The sequence below is a fragment of the Pseudophryne corroboree genome, chromosome 6 (assembly GCF_028390025.1).
Source record: "Pseudophryne corroboree isolate aPseCor3 chromosome 6, aPseCor3.hap2, whole genome shotgun sequence".
In the NCBI taxonomy this organism is placed as follows: Eukaryota; Metazoa; Chordata; class Amphibia; order Anura; family Myobatrachidae; genus Pseudophryne; species Pseudophryne corroboree.
The window spans coordinates 452,915,453-452,932,663 of NC_086449.1; positions in this window are offsets into that span (position 1 = coordinate 452,915,453).

Here is a 17,211-nt window from a genome sequence, read left to right on the forward strand (position 1 = left end):
CATGGGGGAGAAGCGGTATAGTGCATATAACGTGCACTGATACCGCTTCTCCCCCATAGCGCCATATCAAACATTTACCCCTAAGTCTTTTAAATTAGCCACCTGGGATGCATTTAACCAGTTGCATAGTGGCAGCTGTTATTGTCAATATAAGTCTATGAATCTGTGGGTTTAATATGCGTTTTAGTGCACTGCCTCAAGCTGGCTAATATCAGCCAATGCCAGGGGGTGTGACGATGATGTGGTTCACTGCTATTGGCTCACTGTGGTTGTTTTGAATCTGCGGTGTTGTTTGTATTAAGCCTCCATGCAGCACCCAGGTCTCAGCATTATGCTTCACTCTCCTTCTAAGCTGGCCCCAGCCAATAAGAATCTGGGGGAATGCTTTGAAGGAGAGTGAAGCCTAATACTGAGTCCTGGGTGCTGCACGATGATTATAAAATATACAGTGCTGCCGATCCCCGGGATAACCAGCCTGTGCATATATTATATACAGCATAACTGTGTAGTCGTCTCTGCACCCCAGGGGATGCAGCGGCCACTGATCATAAGCCACATAGAAAATGCAGGAGAAACCCTGGCAAAGTCAGCCCATCCTCCAAAGCCACCTGCTCATGTTTTCTGAGAGTATGAGAGTCGATGCATACGCAGCCAGAACTGCAAGGAGGGTGCTTGGGAAAATGGATGGAATGGTTGGCCCTGTAGCTGCATTTAGTTTGCTTTTTGTTGCTTTGTATTATTAATGGACATTGCCTGCCGTGTTTCTTAACGCTGTCTAAGATATAAATGGAGATCTAGGACAATGCACTATGATATGTACTGTATGTAGTAAACAATGCTGCAACACAGCTTTAAGATGTGCCAATGATTGCCTCTCAGTCAGAGCTCCATTGTAGCGTGTTATAATTACTTAAACCTTAACTATTGTTTATTTTTAAACATTTATGGTTGAAACATCACTTTATGGTATTACATGTAAAACAGTTTAATGCATTTGCCCTGTTATCTACATATCTTGAACACTTTTATTATGCTGCACTCACTCATCTACATTGCATGACATGCTTGTTAATTCTCAGTTTTTGCTTTGTAGCAAATGTGTCCCCTAGTCATGTTTGGAAACCCACCATAAGTTCCAATTGTCTACCTGGATATGTTTACAGTACTTTTATCACATTATAAGGACATTATATATTAGTGATCCTAAACAAGGAAATAAAAACACAAATTAAAAAAACTATTGGGTTTCGTTTTAAAAGAGGAAGTGCCAAGGTATTTTAAGGTATGAGAGTGTAAAATGATTTATATTCAACAGTTTATCAAAATGAATTTCTGAATGTCAATATAAACATCACTTGATATATATTCTATTTTAAAAAAAAACTGTTTACAACCCTATTCTCGTATATTAAAGTGGTAAAGTATTCAAAGCACAACATTTCCCAGAAACCACATCTATATGTATTAAATGGCCAAAGAATGCAGCCACCCCTTCTAATTAGTGTGTTTGGCATTTCAGCCACACCAACAGTACAGTAGCTGCATAAAATCAAACATACAGCCTTTCATTCTACAAAGCCAAACATTAAAAAAGAATAGGACATACTGAATCATATCCTTGCCAGCATATATCCCTAATTAAATAAACCCTCCGGGTGGGATTTGCAGAAAGTATTTCTGGATAGTTTGGGTTGGGCTCGGTAGATCTATTGATCTACCGCCTGAGTGGGAAGAACGCTCTCCCACAATAGCTTAAGTCTGGAAGAAAGAAGACTCAGGAGAAGGCATTACATTGATAGGCAGGAAGAGGTCAAATAAACGGGATGTAGTTATGTGACCGGCGGTCTCCTCCCCCTACATTCCGCCCCCTCACAATCCCAACAGGGACTATTCCCACTCGTAGGTGTCCATGACACCCATATAGTGGGAATAGAACCTGTGGCGACCACATTCCACACCCAAATAAACCAGTCTCAGACACATCCCTGAGCTTTTCTAACAAAGGGGTGTTGCATAAAAAAAAAAAGTTCTTCAAAACTATCCTCTGCTCCAAGACAGCATGGACTTACATGTTTTACAGAGGTGGAGAGCATCTTGTATAGGTTCTCCAGTACACTGTGCTAGGTTTGAAACTTCAACTTCTTCTGTATCGGTGTGGATGCATCAATCAACAAATTAGAGTTTTCAATTGCTCTTGAGTTAGAAGATTCTCCTCTGAGTACATGTATGTATGTGCTGGAATGACACTGAAGACACATAGCTAAGACCAAGCATGAAGAGGGTAGGTAGAAGAAATAACATGAAGGTTAAAGAAAAGATACATGTTTGAAACATTACTTCTTGTGGGAGACACCAAATACTGAAATTCAGATCATCTGTGGTAATGTTAGCGGCGGGAAGCGCGCATCCCGGCCGTTGCTTAGGAGCCGGGACGCCCTACCTCCCACTGACCCCTGCCCGGCACCTAGTAAAACCTGTGTAAACCCGTGATTCTGAGACCTTGCCTGATTGATTCCTGATCTGATCCAGCTTGCTGTGTACTCAGGATTTGGTGTGGAGTTTCCACACAGGCACTGTCTTGCCAACATTTCTTTTTTGTAATATATTGTGCATTGTTGCATTTACAAATAATTTGTATTACGGTCTTGCTGTTCATAACACCCTGTGCATTGTTGCATGTTCATAGTTATTGTGTTTATATCATATTCCAACCTGTGCATTGTTGCACTCACGTGCATTAGGTTATCTTTCTCTGTCCGCAAATAAGTGCAGTGGCATCTAGCCAGGGTTCAGTGAACATCTCACCGTACTGCAACCTACTCTTGCCCAGCCTCCAATAGCCGCCTTGCCTATACATAAAACCTGGGGGCATCTGAGTACGGGGTGGACCTAATTTGCACTGGAAAGGCGTCTGCTATAGGCAAAGTCTTTGGCTGCAGGAGGCTAAAAGACCGCTGGGCAAGAGTAATTGCATAAGCGTCACCTAGAACCATTGGATAACCTATAGCACACTGTAGTCCACGTAACCGGCAAATGCCAGGTGCTGGTTTTGGCAGCCGCTGCAGGAGTGGTTTGACAGGAGAGTATTCAGTACTGTAGATGGGCCACTTGGACCAATTACGATGTATGTATAAAGAATTGCCGTACAATGCATGCAGCAACTTGCATCATTGGGCTGGATTCAGAGGTGGATGCCTTTGCATCTTTTGCTGGTCACCTGTCTGTGACATGCTGTTGAGTGTGCAAGGGCTGAGATGCTCGCTGTCAGTGTCTGTAGATGCTGTAAGACCACCTGGTGCATTGTTAGATGCCACCATCAGTCGCACCATCGAAGCCTGCACCAGCCCTATAGCGTCTGTGTACACAAATACATAAGCAAAACACCCATGACACTCCAATTCCACACCTATTAGACAACCCATCTCTGTGTGTCTGTATAGCAACCTTCAGTCACCACCAATTACCGCGTGTCTCAATGACAATAGCGCCTTTGTGTGTTCACTCTGTGTAATGAATGCTCCATAAGAGTTTTAAGGTTACAAAAAATAGCTCAATTCCATGAACACTGGCATTGCGTGTGGCTTTTATTCAGTTTCAGTGTCAGAAACATCCACTACTATAGGTGTTGTCTTCTACAGGACTAACTATTCCCCACTAATTAAAGCTATACATACAGTATATATGCTGTCAAAGCCCTCAAACAGGGTCTGTAAACTTTTTTAGCACCTAATTATTTTACTACTTATGTAACACTTTTTAACATACTAATTATTACCTCTCACCCATGTAACACTTTGGCTTATGCTTCTTAGCTATTAGCACTTAAGGCGCATAGACACGAGAAGATAAAAATAGCTGATATGCATGATAAAGATAAAGATATTATCGTGCATAACATCTAGTGGTTTGGTGTGGCCTGGCTATTTTGGGGCATCACATTGTATACTTAATTCAGCACTTTTTTAGCACCTAATTATTTTACTACCTATGTAATACTTTTCAACATACTAATTATTAACTCTCACTCATGTACCTCTTTTAACATGTACTATAGATTGTAAGCTTGCGAGAAGGGCACTCCTACCTCAGTTTTATTACTGTTGTTATAATTGTAAAGCGCAACGGAATATGCTGCGCTATATAAGAAACTGTTAATACATAATAAATAATAATAATAATAATAATAATAATAAATGTACTGTAGTTTATGCTGCTTACTTATTAACACTTACTAACACTTTAACCTCTCACTAGTGTGGTGACATGGGGTCGTTGACCTGTGCTGACTTGGGGGTCCTGTGCCCTAGACTTGAACCTTAATGTTAGGGACCCACCAGATGAGGTCACCTGGTCGTTGGTTGGTGGGACAATATTTTTTGGACAAAAATTATGCTAAAATTTGCTCTATGTTAGAATACATTACAATTATTCTGATTAACTGTGCTTAGTATTATAGAGTGTACATCTGCATTTTTTTTCTTCTGTGTGGATCTACAAGTCTTAGCATGATAGCACCTCTCATTATGTTTGGAATTAGGGGGTGCAGTCTAAGGTCCCCCCTCCCTCACCCCATCGGGTCTGTATAATCTTTTTAATTTATCAATAATTGTTTTATTTTTGTATCTTACTTTGTAAATGTATAGTATTGCCATGTAGCAAGGAAGAGAAAGATGTGTTTATTGAGGTACTGTAGGTGGTAGTCATACAACAAAGATAGGTTTGGAAGGGGTAGTAAAATTGTAATCTTTGCTTTAAAAGGGAAACTAAAGTTTTATAAGAGCAAGAAACGGCTTCAGCTAATTTTATGATTACCAATTCATGTTTCTCTACTAAATTTTAAAATTAATTTATTACTTTGCAAACTCAAAATTTGTTTGGATTTCCTTAGTTCCAGAACACTTTTTTTATTAAATGGCATGAAATTTGGCACATCGGCATAATAATTAAAATTTGGATTGACTCCCATAATCTGGGCCAGCTGTTTATGGGAATTTGCGAGCAAAGTGCTTTTTCCTTTCCAAAACAAATAAAACCTCTTAGTCTCACATGATGAATACACACTAAAGGAGGCATTCATGACTGCTGATGGTTTGTGCACTCCCTATCTACAGTTCTCCCACATGACCTCCAAGTATCGTGTATTAGTCAGTTCAATTTTATTAGCCTCTGTAGCTTAACAGAGAAACATAAATCAGAATGCTATTTCTAATACATATTTAAATATATAGTTGACTAATTTGCAAATAAATGTCCATTAATGTGTATGTTATTAAAAATGTCATTAAATGTTTTGATAGTAATAGAAAAATAATACTGTCCGTCTGGGTGAAGTTTGAGAATTCTCTAGGACATTGAAGGATCCGATCTGTGACCGCACCATGCAGGGTACATCAAATAAAATGGGATGCAATGAATTTGCTGGCTGTCCGCTGGGATCCCGACAGCTTACAGCCGGAATCACAGCCGGCGCACAGAGGCAATTCCCACTTGTGGGTGTCCATGACACCCACAGAGTGAGAATATAACCTGTGGCGAGCGCAGTGAGCCCACAAGGGGACTCTTAGCGCTCGCCCCGCTGCAGGCATTCTGGCGTATGGTGTGCTGCTGTCGGGATCTTGACAGCCGCCATCCCATCTGCCGCTAAATAATATGTATTCCAATAAAATATCTCATACTTTTTTGTGTCTGTATAAAGCCAAAATATTAATAAGGGTGTTAGCTTTCTATATTGTAGGTCTCCTCTCCTACCTTGCAAAATACAAAAAAGAACAGAGCCTGGACAAATAGGTAGTTAATTCTTAATGATCTGCTAGAAAGTGGGGTGGTCTTCAGTATGCCGGCGATCGGGCTCCCGGCGACCAGCATACCGGTGCCGGGAGCCCGACAGCCAGCATACTGACACTTATTCTCCCTCGTGGGGGTCTACGACCCCCCTGGAGGGAGAATAAAATAGTGTGGTGCGCGTAGCGTGGCGAGCGCAGCGAGCCCGCAAGGGGCTCATTTGCGCTCGCCACACTGTCGGTAAGCCGGCGGTCAGGCTCCCAGCGCCGGTATGCTGGTCGCCGGGAGCCCGGCCGCCGGCATATCGTAGTGAACCCAGAAAGTGTGCTCAGCTTAATATACATTACTGTGTTAGGGTTTGAAGAAATCTTTGCCACCGCAGCTAGCCTTTTTTTTGCTGGTGCACATTTGAGGGTTCATTCAAGACAGTAAATGGGGATGTATAAATGCTGTCATCACCCAGGGCACAAGGCGGGTGACAAAATTGCTGTACTATGATTCCTGTATTTGGCTTGCAGGGAGCCTGGATCGCCTCCCTTCAGCTTACATGGGAGAGCTGCCCTGTGCATCCTTAGGGTACGCTGGAAACTGAGCTTCTGTGACATAACTATTTATGACATCATTATCATTTAAAAAGTCAAATGAAAAACGTTGTGACTTTAGTCAGACTTTACTTCAAATATCTGATTTAATAACTCCTCAAAGGTATTTGCTAAAATAGCAGGCCCAATTCCTCAACTGACAAAAATAACAAGCAAAATGAGAAACAATTACATTAGAATTATATGTGCGGGTTCCGTTTCCAGGTAACCAAATCCACCCAAACTTAGGGATCCCGGCTCGGATCTGCCCGTCAGGCTCAGATTAGAAAAATCAGTAAAATGTCCTCTTACCGGCATCGGATCTCCACATTTTGGATTGCATTTACCAGAAGGTGCAGAGCAGACTGCAAGCAGGAAGCGTACGGCCGGGATCTAGCGGCTACCACAGTACATCATCTACTACCTCCCACCAAGCTGGACATAGCAAACAAAGGGGTAAATGCATTACCAGGCACTGATTACGCCGGTATTTCTTTTCCTGCTTCACCTCTATGCCGAGGTGAAGCAGAAATAGCAACAAGATTTATCATCTTCTTGTTTGACGGTTTAGGCAAGGGCAGATTTAGTATTTACTGTGCCCCTAGGCCCAACAGTATTGACTACCCCTGCCATCCAATTTTATTATTTTCATTGTTTTCATATAAGCCCTCAGTTTGATGATTGGTAGTTTAGCATAATATAACATAATAATAAAACATGCCATGAGCTATGACATTTTCATTTATTTTTTAATTATGTATACATATATTTACTAAGTAGGACAGTTTACGGGACAGTCAGCCCATGTCCTACCCATTCACTGTCCCTGTTTTAAATATGGTGGGAGAGGGAGCACCAATTCTTTTTCTGGCACTGGGAACCAAAATGTCTAGTTATGGCACTGCTTCATGATGATGACAACCAGCCACCCAGCTGGCCACACGTACAGCCATAAATCATGATTTTAAAATTGTAATTCTATATTCCTCACAAAATTATGAAAATGGTCTGCGTTTATATATTTAGAAATACATTGGGGCAGATAGTGTAGGAGCACGACCATATGGCACTGGCCACACCCACACAGCACTCGCCACACCTCCTACACTTCTCACTATAGGTCCTTGAACATTTTCAGACACAGGCCTATGTGGTACTAAATGTGGCACTGTACACAGACCATAAAAAGTGTTGGGTATGGCTTACCGACGGTCAGCATCCCGTCACCAGAAACGCGGCCGCGGAATGCCGGTGGGGGGGTTGAGTGCAATGAAGCCCCTTGCGGGCTCGCTGTGCTTCACACGATGCGGGCTCGGTGGTGAGCTGTGCTCGCCACAGGTTCTATTCCCACTCTATGGGTGTCGTGGACACCCACGAGTGGGAATAGTCCCTGCTTGTCGGCATGCCAACTGTCAGGATTCGGATCGGCTGGCACGTAGGGGGCGGTATTGTGGAGATCGCCGATCACATAACTACATCCCCATAAAAGGGACTGAAATAATTGAAAGGGATGTGTTCTCGTCAGAATGGGGGTGTAATTGTTTGGAAAGTGGGTTTATTAGTCAGTATATGCATAGATCAAGGTTCTGGGTAATTGTCAGGAGGTAGGATGTACAGTATATTGAGGTATCTGGGAGGCTAAAGAAAGTACACTAGAGCAGCTATTCTGATGGGGGATCTGTCCAATTGTTTTTATTCTGGCTCAGGAGAGAAGAGCTTATTCCTAATGAGCACAAATGTCATGACACATTAAAAGTTTCCTGTAACCATATTAAAGAAAATAATATTTCATTCCATACTTTAAAAATACTAGTGATATATTTATTACACAGACATTTCTCTGCATTATACTGTAGTACTGGATTTTATTACTGTGCACTGAGATTAAAATTGGTCCATTTTCCAATGTTAGTAATAGGAAAAATAAAGAACATTTCACTGTAAAAATATTTGTTTTTGACGTGTAATACAAAGCAAGCATTAGCAGAAGCATTGTAAATCCTTGTAAAACACTAAACTTAGGCAGCTTAAAAATAATGCCATTATTTAATTAGCCAATAAAGTCACATTTTGTTTCTGGGATGAGACCCAAACACAAACAGAAATTTAGAAGAAAAAGCAATAAAGTAAAACTCGCTAAACTCAATACACAGCGTTATGCAGCTGTTTGGAAACCAAAACTTCTGTATTATAATTATATGTATACGATGAGATATTTAGGCATATTATTTTTATGGAAAAGAAAAATGACTGTAAAGCCATCCTCAAATAAAACTGCATAATGTTTACATACTATCATAAATACAGAAATGGCTGCTGCACATACAAAGCAATGATCCTTGAGCATAGGCGTGCGCAGCCCATTTTATTAGGGTGTGCATCATTAGAGCGGCATGTCTATCACTGCCTATTGGGTGTATCTATCACCTCCTATTGGGCATGTCTATCACCGACTATTGGCCTTCAAAGAAGTTTACTCCCAGGCATAAAACTTTAGCAACCTAATTGCTTTCAAGATCTCATTTTGCTTCTTAAACCGCTCTGTGGAATAATCCACACTGAAAGAGCACCCCTGGACTGATACAGCAGAGCTGAAAGAGCAGTCTAGACTGATAGAGCCGAGCTGAAAGAGCACCCCTTTACTGATGCAGCAAAGCTCACAGAGCACCCCTTGACTGATGCAGCAAAGATCACAAAGCACCCCAGGACTGATGCAGCAAAGCTCACAGAGCACTCCTGGACTGATGCAGCAGAGCCTAAAGAGCACCCCTGGACTGATACAGCAGAGCTGACAGAGCACCCCTGGACTGATACAGCAGAGCTGACAGAACACCCCTGGACTGATACACCCACGCCAAATAAACACAGTATTGATGGACACCTCCATCCAGTACACTCTCCACAGTCGGAGTGAAGATGGCGCCAATCACAAGGACCTTTATAGAACCCAAAACCCGTGATAATCCAATAGCGGCAGAGCGCGAGAATCCGACAGTGAGAGTTCTCAGAGAACCGGACATGCTCATCTCTAATTCTGACTAATAGAGCCTTGCAAGAACTTGTGTCCTGCTTTCATTGACCTTCTTCACTGAGATTAAATAATCTAATCCCAATAAAGAAGGTAACTGAAAGCAGGACACAAGTTCTTGCAAGGCTCTATTAGTCAGAATATAGCTGAAGTGAACCTGGGATCACACTCTGGGGGTAATTCAGAGTTGATCGCATCAGCAAATTTGTTAGCAATTGGGCAAAACCATGTGCAGTGCAGGGGATGCAGATATAACATGTGCAGCCAGTATTTACCCTGCACAGAAACAATATAACCAACTCAAATCTAACTCTCTCTGCACATGTTATATCTGCCTCCCCTGCAGTGCACATGGTTTTGCCCAAATGCTAACAAATTTGCTGCTGCGATCAACTCAGAATTAGGCCCCATGTGCACTGCAGGTGTGGCAGATATAACATTTGCAGAGAAAGTTAGATGTGGGTGGTTTATTTTGTTTCTGTGCAGGGTAAATAATACTGGCTGCTTTATTCTTACTCACTCTGCACGTTATATCTAGAGATGTGCACCGGAAATTTTTCGGGTTTTGTGTTTTGGTTTTGGATTCGGTTCCGCGGACGTATTTTGGATTCGGACGCGTTTTGGCAAAACCTCCCTTAAAAATTTTTATCGGATTCCGGTGTGTTTTGGATTCGGGTGTTTTTTTTTCAAAAACCCTCAAAAACAGCTTAAACTATAGAATTTGGGGGTCATTTTGATCCTATAGTATTATTAACCTCAATAACCATAATTTACACTCATTTCCTGTCTATTCTGAACACTGAACACCTCACAATGGTGGTCATTGCGAGTTGTTCGCTCGCAAGCTGCTTTTAGCAGCTTTGCACACGCTAAGCCGCCGCCTACTAGGAGTGAATCTTAGCATAGTAGATTTGCGAACGAAAGATTAGCAGATTTGCGAATAGACAGTTCTTAGCAGTTTCTGAGTAGCTCGAGACTTACTCTGGCACTGCGATCAGTTCAGTCAGTTTCATTCCTGGTTTGACGTCACAAACACACCCAGCGTTCACCCAGACACTCCCCCGTTTCTTCATACACTCCCGCGTTTTTCCCAAAAACGGCAGCGTTTTTTCGCACACACCCATAAAACGGGCAGTTTCTGCCCAGAAACACCCACTTCCTGTCAATCACACTACGATCACCAGAACGAAGAAAAAACCTCGTAATTATTCCGTGAGTAAAATACCTAACTTAATAGCAAATTTACTTGGCGCAGTCGCACTGCGGACATTGCGCATGCGCTCCGTTGCGGAAAAAAAATAATGAGCGATCAACTCGGAATGACCACCAATATTATTTTTAGTCCTAAAATTTGCACCGGCGTCGCTGGATGACTAAGCTAAGCGACCCAAGTGGGCGGCACAAACACCTGGCCCATCTAGGAGTGGCACTGCAGTGTCAGACAGGATGGCACTTAAAAAAATTGGCCCCAAACAGCACATGATGCAAAGAAAAGAGAAAAAGAGGTGCACTGTGGTCGCTGGATGGCTAAGCTAAGCGACACAAACACCTCAATATCACAGGAATTATTCGTTCTAATCAATGGTATTATTGGTCCAAATTACTGGAAGAAAATGACAAAATCACAGGAATTATTCGTTCTAATCAATGGTATTATTGGTCCAAATCACTGGAAGAAAATGACAAAATCACAGGAATTATTCATTCTAATCAATGGTATTATTGGTCCAAATCACTGGAAGAAAATGACAAAATCACTGGAATTAAATGGCAGTAATGTCGGGAATTATATCAAATGGCAGTACCACTGGACATATACGGAAGTGTCAGACAGGATGGCACTTAAGAAAATAGTCCACAAACAGCACATGATGCAAAGAAAAGAGAAAAGAGGTGCACTGTGGTCGCTGGATGGCTAAGCTAAGCGACACAAATACCTCAATATCGCAGGAATTATACGTTCTAATCAATGGTATTATTGGTCCAAATCACTGGAAGAAAATGACAAAATCACAGGAATTATTCGTTTAAATCAATGGTATTATTGGTCCAAATCACTGGAAGAAAATGACAAAATCACAGGAATTATTTGGCAAGATCACTGTAATTAATAATTATAAATCACTGATATTAATTGGTAAAATCTCGCTATCACCTGCCTAGTGAAGTGGAATCTAGATGGGATTTTGTACCGGGGACACAATAACTTCATCAATTGTCTAAATCCCAATGCACTAATGGCGGAAAACTGGCACACGTCTAACAGCGCACTGATTATACTGAGAACTGATTATACTGATCACTGATGATACTACGGAGAACTGACACTGAGCAGCGAGAACAGCACTGGACTATTGTACTGTAGTATACTGGTCCCCACAATGCAGCAAAGATATTGAGCACTGATCCGGAGAATAGAACTGAGTCTGACACGGAGCTGCAAGATACAGCAATGGCCTACTGTACTGTACTACTATACACTGGTGGTCACCACAATGCTGCACTGTACTACTATATACTGGTCACAACAATGCAGCACAGATATGGATACTAGAAGTGACACAGAGCAGAAAGAAACAGCAATGGCCTACTGTACTGTACAACTATATACTGGTGGTCACCACAATGCTGCACTGTACTACTATATATACTGCTCACAACAATGCAGCACAGATATGGATACTTGCAGTGACACGGAGCTGCAAGATACAGCAATGGACTACTGTACTGTACTACTATACTGGTGGTCACCAAACTGCTGCACTGTACTACTATATAATATATATATATATATATATATATATATATATATATAGTATATACTGGTCACACAACAGTGCAGCAGATGTTGAGCACTGATGATCAGGATACTGTCTAGAACTGAGTCTGACATGGAGCTACAAGATACAGCAATGGCCTACTGTACTACTATAATTATATACTGGTGGTCCCCACAATGCAGCACACTGAGCACAGATATGGAGCTCTTCAGACAGAGAACGTAGATATTTGCAGCACACTGAGCACAGATATTTGCAGCACACTGAGCACAGATATTTGCAGCACACTGAGCACAGATACGGAGCTTTTCAGGGAGAGAACATAGTCACGTCCTCTCCGTTCAATCTCCAATGCATGAGTGAAAATGGCGGCGACGCGCGGCTCTTTATATGGAATACGAATCTCGCGAGAATACGACAGCGGGATGATGACGTTCGGCCTCGTTCGGGTTAACCGAGCAAGGCGGGAAGATCTGAGGCTGCCTCAGACCCGTGTAAAATAGGTGAAGTTCGGGGGGTTCGGATCTCAACGAACCGAACCCGCTCATCTTTAGTTATATCTGCCCCCCCTGCAGTGCAAATGGTTTTCCCCAACTGCTAACAAATGTGCTGCTTCGATCAACTCTGAATTACCCACTATAAACCAGAAATGATGCAGCCATCTAGAATTTATTTCCAAAAGAACTTATACTTAGCGCTTAAAACTTTTTCAAACCTTATACTTTTGAAATACTCTGTTATTAAATTTGCCTCCGTGTTAAGTTGTGTTTGGTTGGTGTTGGGCCAGCTGCCAACTCCGGTTCCTTCACATCCCCTGGAGCATCCGAGCTGCTCCTCACAGTACAGGGGAGAGAGCGGGTGGGTGTGTACACAGCATGACGGCTGTACGCACATCATGTTTAAGTGGCCCAAGACTAGGAGGCGTGTGTGAGGTGGGGGTGGAGCTGCGGCCCGATGAATCACCGGTGGCAGGCGGCGGTAATGAATGATTTATACCCTGGGTGGTGGGCAGTAACCAGCGCAAATTGCGGGCATCTGCGGCAGCCACAGCACTGATAATTTACCCGGTGGGCATCTGCATTAGGGTGTGCCTGTGCACACCAGGCACACCCTTTGCGCATGCCTATTTCCTTGAGATACTTTAGTATCAGGGTCAGTGCATAATTCAAGACCAAGTAAAGCACAGGGAGGAAAGACCCTTAAAACATCTATACTGTTTTTTTGTGTGTACTAAATAAAAATTCAACTTATCTATATGGTGGTTTCTCCAAAAAGGAGAACCACTGAAGTAATCGGTCTTCCCTGGGCAGACAGTGTCTTCAGTCAGTATTCACTAATTATGTAGTAGATTGCATGGTCCAGAAGATCTGTGTTTGTGTAGGAATATAAGGCTCTTGTCTTTCCAGCCTTTTGCCCCATCACTCTGTCTCTATCACTTCAGCCTAATGTGTTTCCAGCCTTCTGTATTTCCACTATAATGCCGCATGTCTCTCCAGCATCCTGCTACCTGTCCCTCCTGATATCTGCCCCTAAAGCCACCTGTCTTTCCAGCCTTCTACCTCCTTGTGTCACTTCAGTTTCCTGCTCCCTGTCTTTCCAGCTTCCTGCTCCTTGCACTCCATCTTCCTGTCTTTCTAGCCTATTGCTCCCGTCACTCCAGCCTCCAGCCCCCTGTCACTTCAGCCTCCTGTCTTTCTAGCCTATGCCCCATGTCTCTGAAGCATCCTATCCCTCCGGGCTCCTTTTCCATGTCTTTCCAGTTTCCAGCTCCCTGTCACTCCATCCTCCAGCATCCTATGTCACCATACCAATACCTTTCCTGGCCCTCTACATCTTATCTTCTTCTTTGATAGTGGTCTTGCTCAGTGGTGTGGCGTGGATGGAAGACATGGCAGTGAGCTGCACATGTGCAGAAGATGTATATTGAAGGTCACACCTCCATGGAGAGCTGCTGGGTTCTAGTACCTGCCAGTTATTGGCAGGCAATAATCTTACAGATGGCACTGGCAGGGTAACTGGTTGCACCCTCATGCTACAGTGCTCCAGGCAATAGCCTTGCCAGCCTACCCCTTGAGCTGCCCATGATAAGGATAACTTGAGATAGACAGCCCCTTAATTCCAGTTGAACTAATTAAGTAGCTGTTCAATAGAATTTAACAGCTATAAATCATAACCAATGTCTTTGTAAAAAGAAATGCAAATATAAAAGATACAGTGACCTTACTTTGAGAGAAACAACAATAGAGCTATCTGGCTAATATGAGCATTGAGTGATTTGCCCTTTTATGTAGAGTTCCCCACCTCATTCTCATAATTGTGCCAGCACTTTGGGCTATACATACAGTAGGAGATCATTTACATTTACATAAACTACCTATCATCAGATGCTGTAATGAAAGACATTTAACCTTAACATAACTTACTTACACTTTTCTAAATATAGGCACTTTTAATGTATATGGCGTTTAAAATTGGTTTATCTCTTATTAATAAACACAAAAAAGAAAAGAAAAAGGCAATCAAATTAACCTACTGAATAATGGTGGTAGGAAGAAAGAAGGGCAAGTGTCCAGTGGCTAACAACTTGTCAGCTATTGTAATACTTGCAGGGGGCAATTGCCTTGTAGAGCAATATACTTTACCAGGCTCCAAGTTCCTACCAATGCCAAGCAGAGCATAATCAGACAGTCAAAGCTGCTGATCTCACAGAGAGTGGAACCAGCCAACCTATGCATTGCTAGAGAGCGCACCCAAATTAATCATGCGCCTGAGATAACCACTGGACAGCCCTTCTTACCACTACAATAAGCACCCCTAAAAGTGGCCAAACCTGCCACCATGCCTACACAACAACATCTAAAAATCTAAATGTCGCCCTCAAAAACAAACTAAGTCCTCGTCCATTAAAGGAACACCATCTGCACGTAACAAGTGAGTGTCCCTAAACGTAATCTGCGGGCGCTCTACAACGTAACCGCTCAAGAACAACACTCTCCGAGACACAAGAGCATTCACTTTTCTTCTAGCCTTGTCCATCGTCACCCCAGGCATATCACCTCTCCATATCAATCTGGGACCACACTAGGATACACCATGGCCAACAGCTCAAAACTGTCTCCAGATCCTGCACTATCCTATAACGGAGGTCCAAGGATGACATGGTACCGAAGTCATTGCCTCCTAGAAACAACACCAAAATTGCTGGGGGACTGAAAGATGCAGCTGTGGATTGCAACAGAGGCAACAGAGAGTCCCGCTGCATGCCTCTATGCCCTAACCATCTGAGCCATAAAACTGCAACAATTCAACATCTGGGGTAAATTGTGACCGAGCCATACAAAACACAAAGGAAATTGCCCCACGACCCAAATTGGCAAGGATCAAAGTGGACTCCTTTAAGAAAGTAATAAAAAATTAACTATGAACAAAAAACATAGCACCCTGACCAAAAACAGAAGGACGATAACATGAGGGACAGGAGGCAGGGAAAAAGGGAAGGAGGGATTGATTTGTCCTGAGGTAAAACCACTAAAACCTGCTGGAATCAAAGGCCAATCAGACTGCAGGTTTAGGAAAAAAATAAGACTAATTTTTTCGGGGCTCCCACCACTAACGATGACGAGTGGCCAAAGCTCCCAAGTCGCAAAATAAAAAAGCATAGCATAACATTAACCATAGCATCACCCATAGCATCCAAGTGAACATAACGTTTATGTGCTCTAGACTTCCAACGCCCAAGTGTTCTGATAAACCTGCAGCATTGGTGGCTGCACCAATACGAAAGGAATGAGTGCCAAAATACACAGGGCAGACCCATCCTACTAAAGCAGCATCGAAAAACTCAACCGAACTGTCAGAGAGGAATAATCATAGTGACAAACCATGCCCCGGCGGGCATATCACAATGTACTGAGGAGCCAAGGTTACGGGGCAGATGTAAACATCGGAGCAATGCCATAATGGCATCCATTTGCCTCTGCCCAACTAATCCATTTTAGAATGACAGATACGACACTACACCGAGTCTGCATTCAAAACATGCAAGTGTAGCATAGGAGGGTTGGCGCGCCATGAGCGGGCCACTAACTCACTGATGCGAAGTGCCCCGTTAAAGGCCATTACAAAGGTGAGCCAAAATAACAGGGACTTGTAAAGGGATGAACAGACGGCAGGTAGAACGGCCATCAAATCCTGAGGAAGGATACAGAAATTGGGCGATGACTATTGGGGAGTGTGGGTGCGATATGAGCCCACCCCTTATGGGCTTTGAGAATGACAAAATTCTGAGTAAAATCAAGGAGACCGCGCAAGTGCCAGATATACAAAATACCAGTCAGCTTGAGCTCAACCACCGCCCATGACTTGCCTGCAGTATACAAATCCCAAATAAACAATAACAGTAACTGCTGTTCGGCCTTACCTCAATGCTGCCTACGCTGCAAGAAAGCTGTCCATTGGCTCCAAGCAAACGATAAGCCTGCATCTTCCCCGGGGCACAGGAATGACATGTAAGCCCCTCCATTCCAGCCAAATTACATACCAACAATGAGGAGGGCATACATCACCAAGCAAAGCCGCTGAAGATGGTAACTGTCGAAAACACTCCCACTGAAAACACGACAGAGCATCTGCTATGGAATTATCCACCCTAGGCACGTGGCGGATCACAAACTGAATATTACATTGCAGACATCACCAAACCAGCTGTGCTAGCAGGTGCAACATGGGGAGGGAGGTGGAGCATTGTTGGTTAATGGTGTGCACAACCCCCAAGTTGTCACAGCAAAACACAACATGCCGATCACACAATTCCAGGACTACCACAATAGGGAACAGTTCAAGCAATGGGAGATTCTTCGTAAGTCCCTCCATCACCTATGCTTCGGGCCAAGGAGCAGCTGACCAAGAACCTTCCACATAAGCTCCAAAACTTACCTAACCGGCCGCATCCGTAAACAGTTGCAGCTGGGTGCTGGAGACCAGAGGGGACAACCAAAAAGACATGCCATTAAATTCTGTCAAAAACAAGTCCCAAACCCAA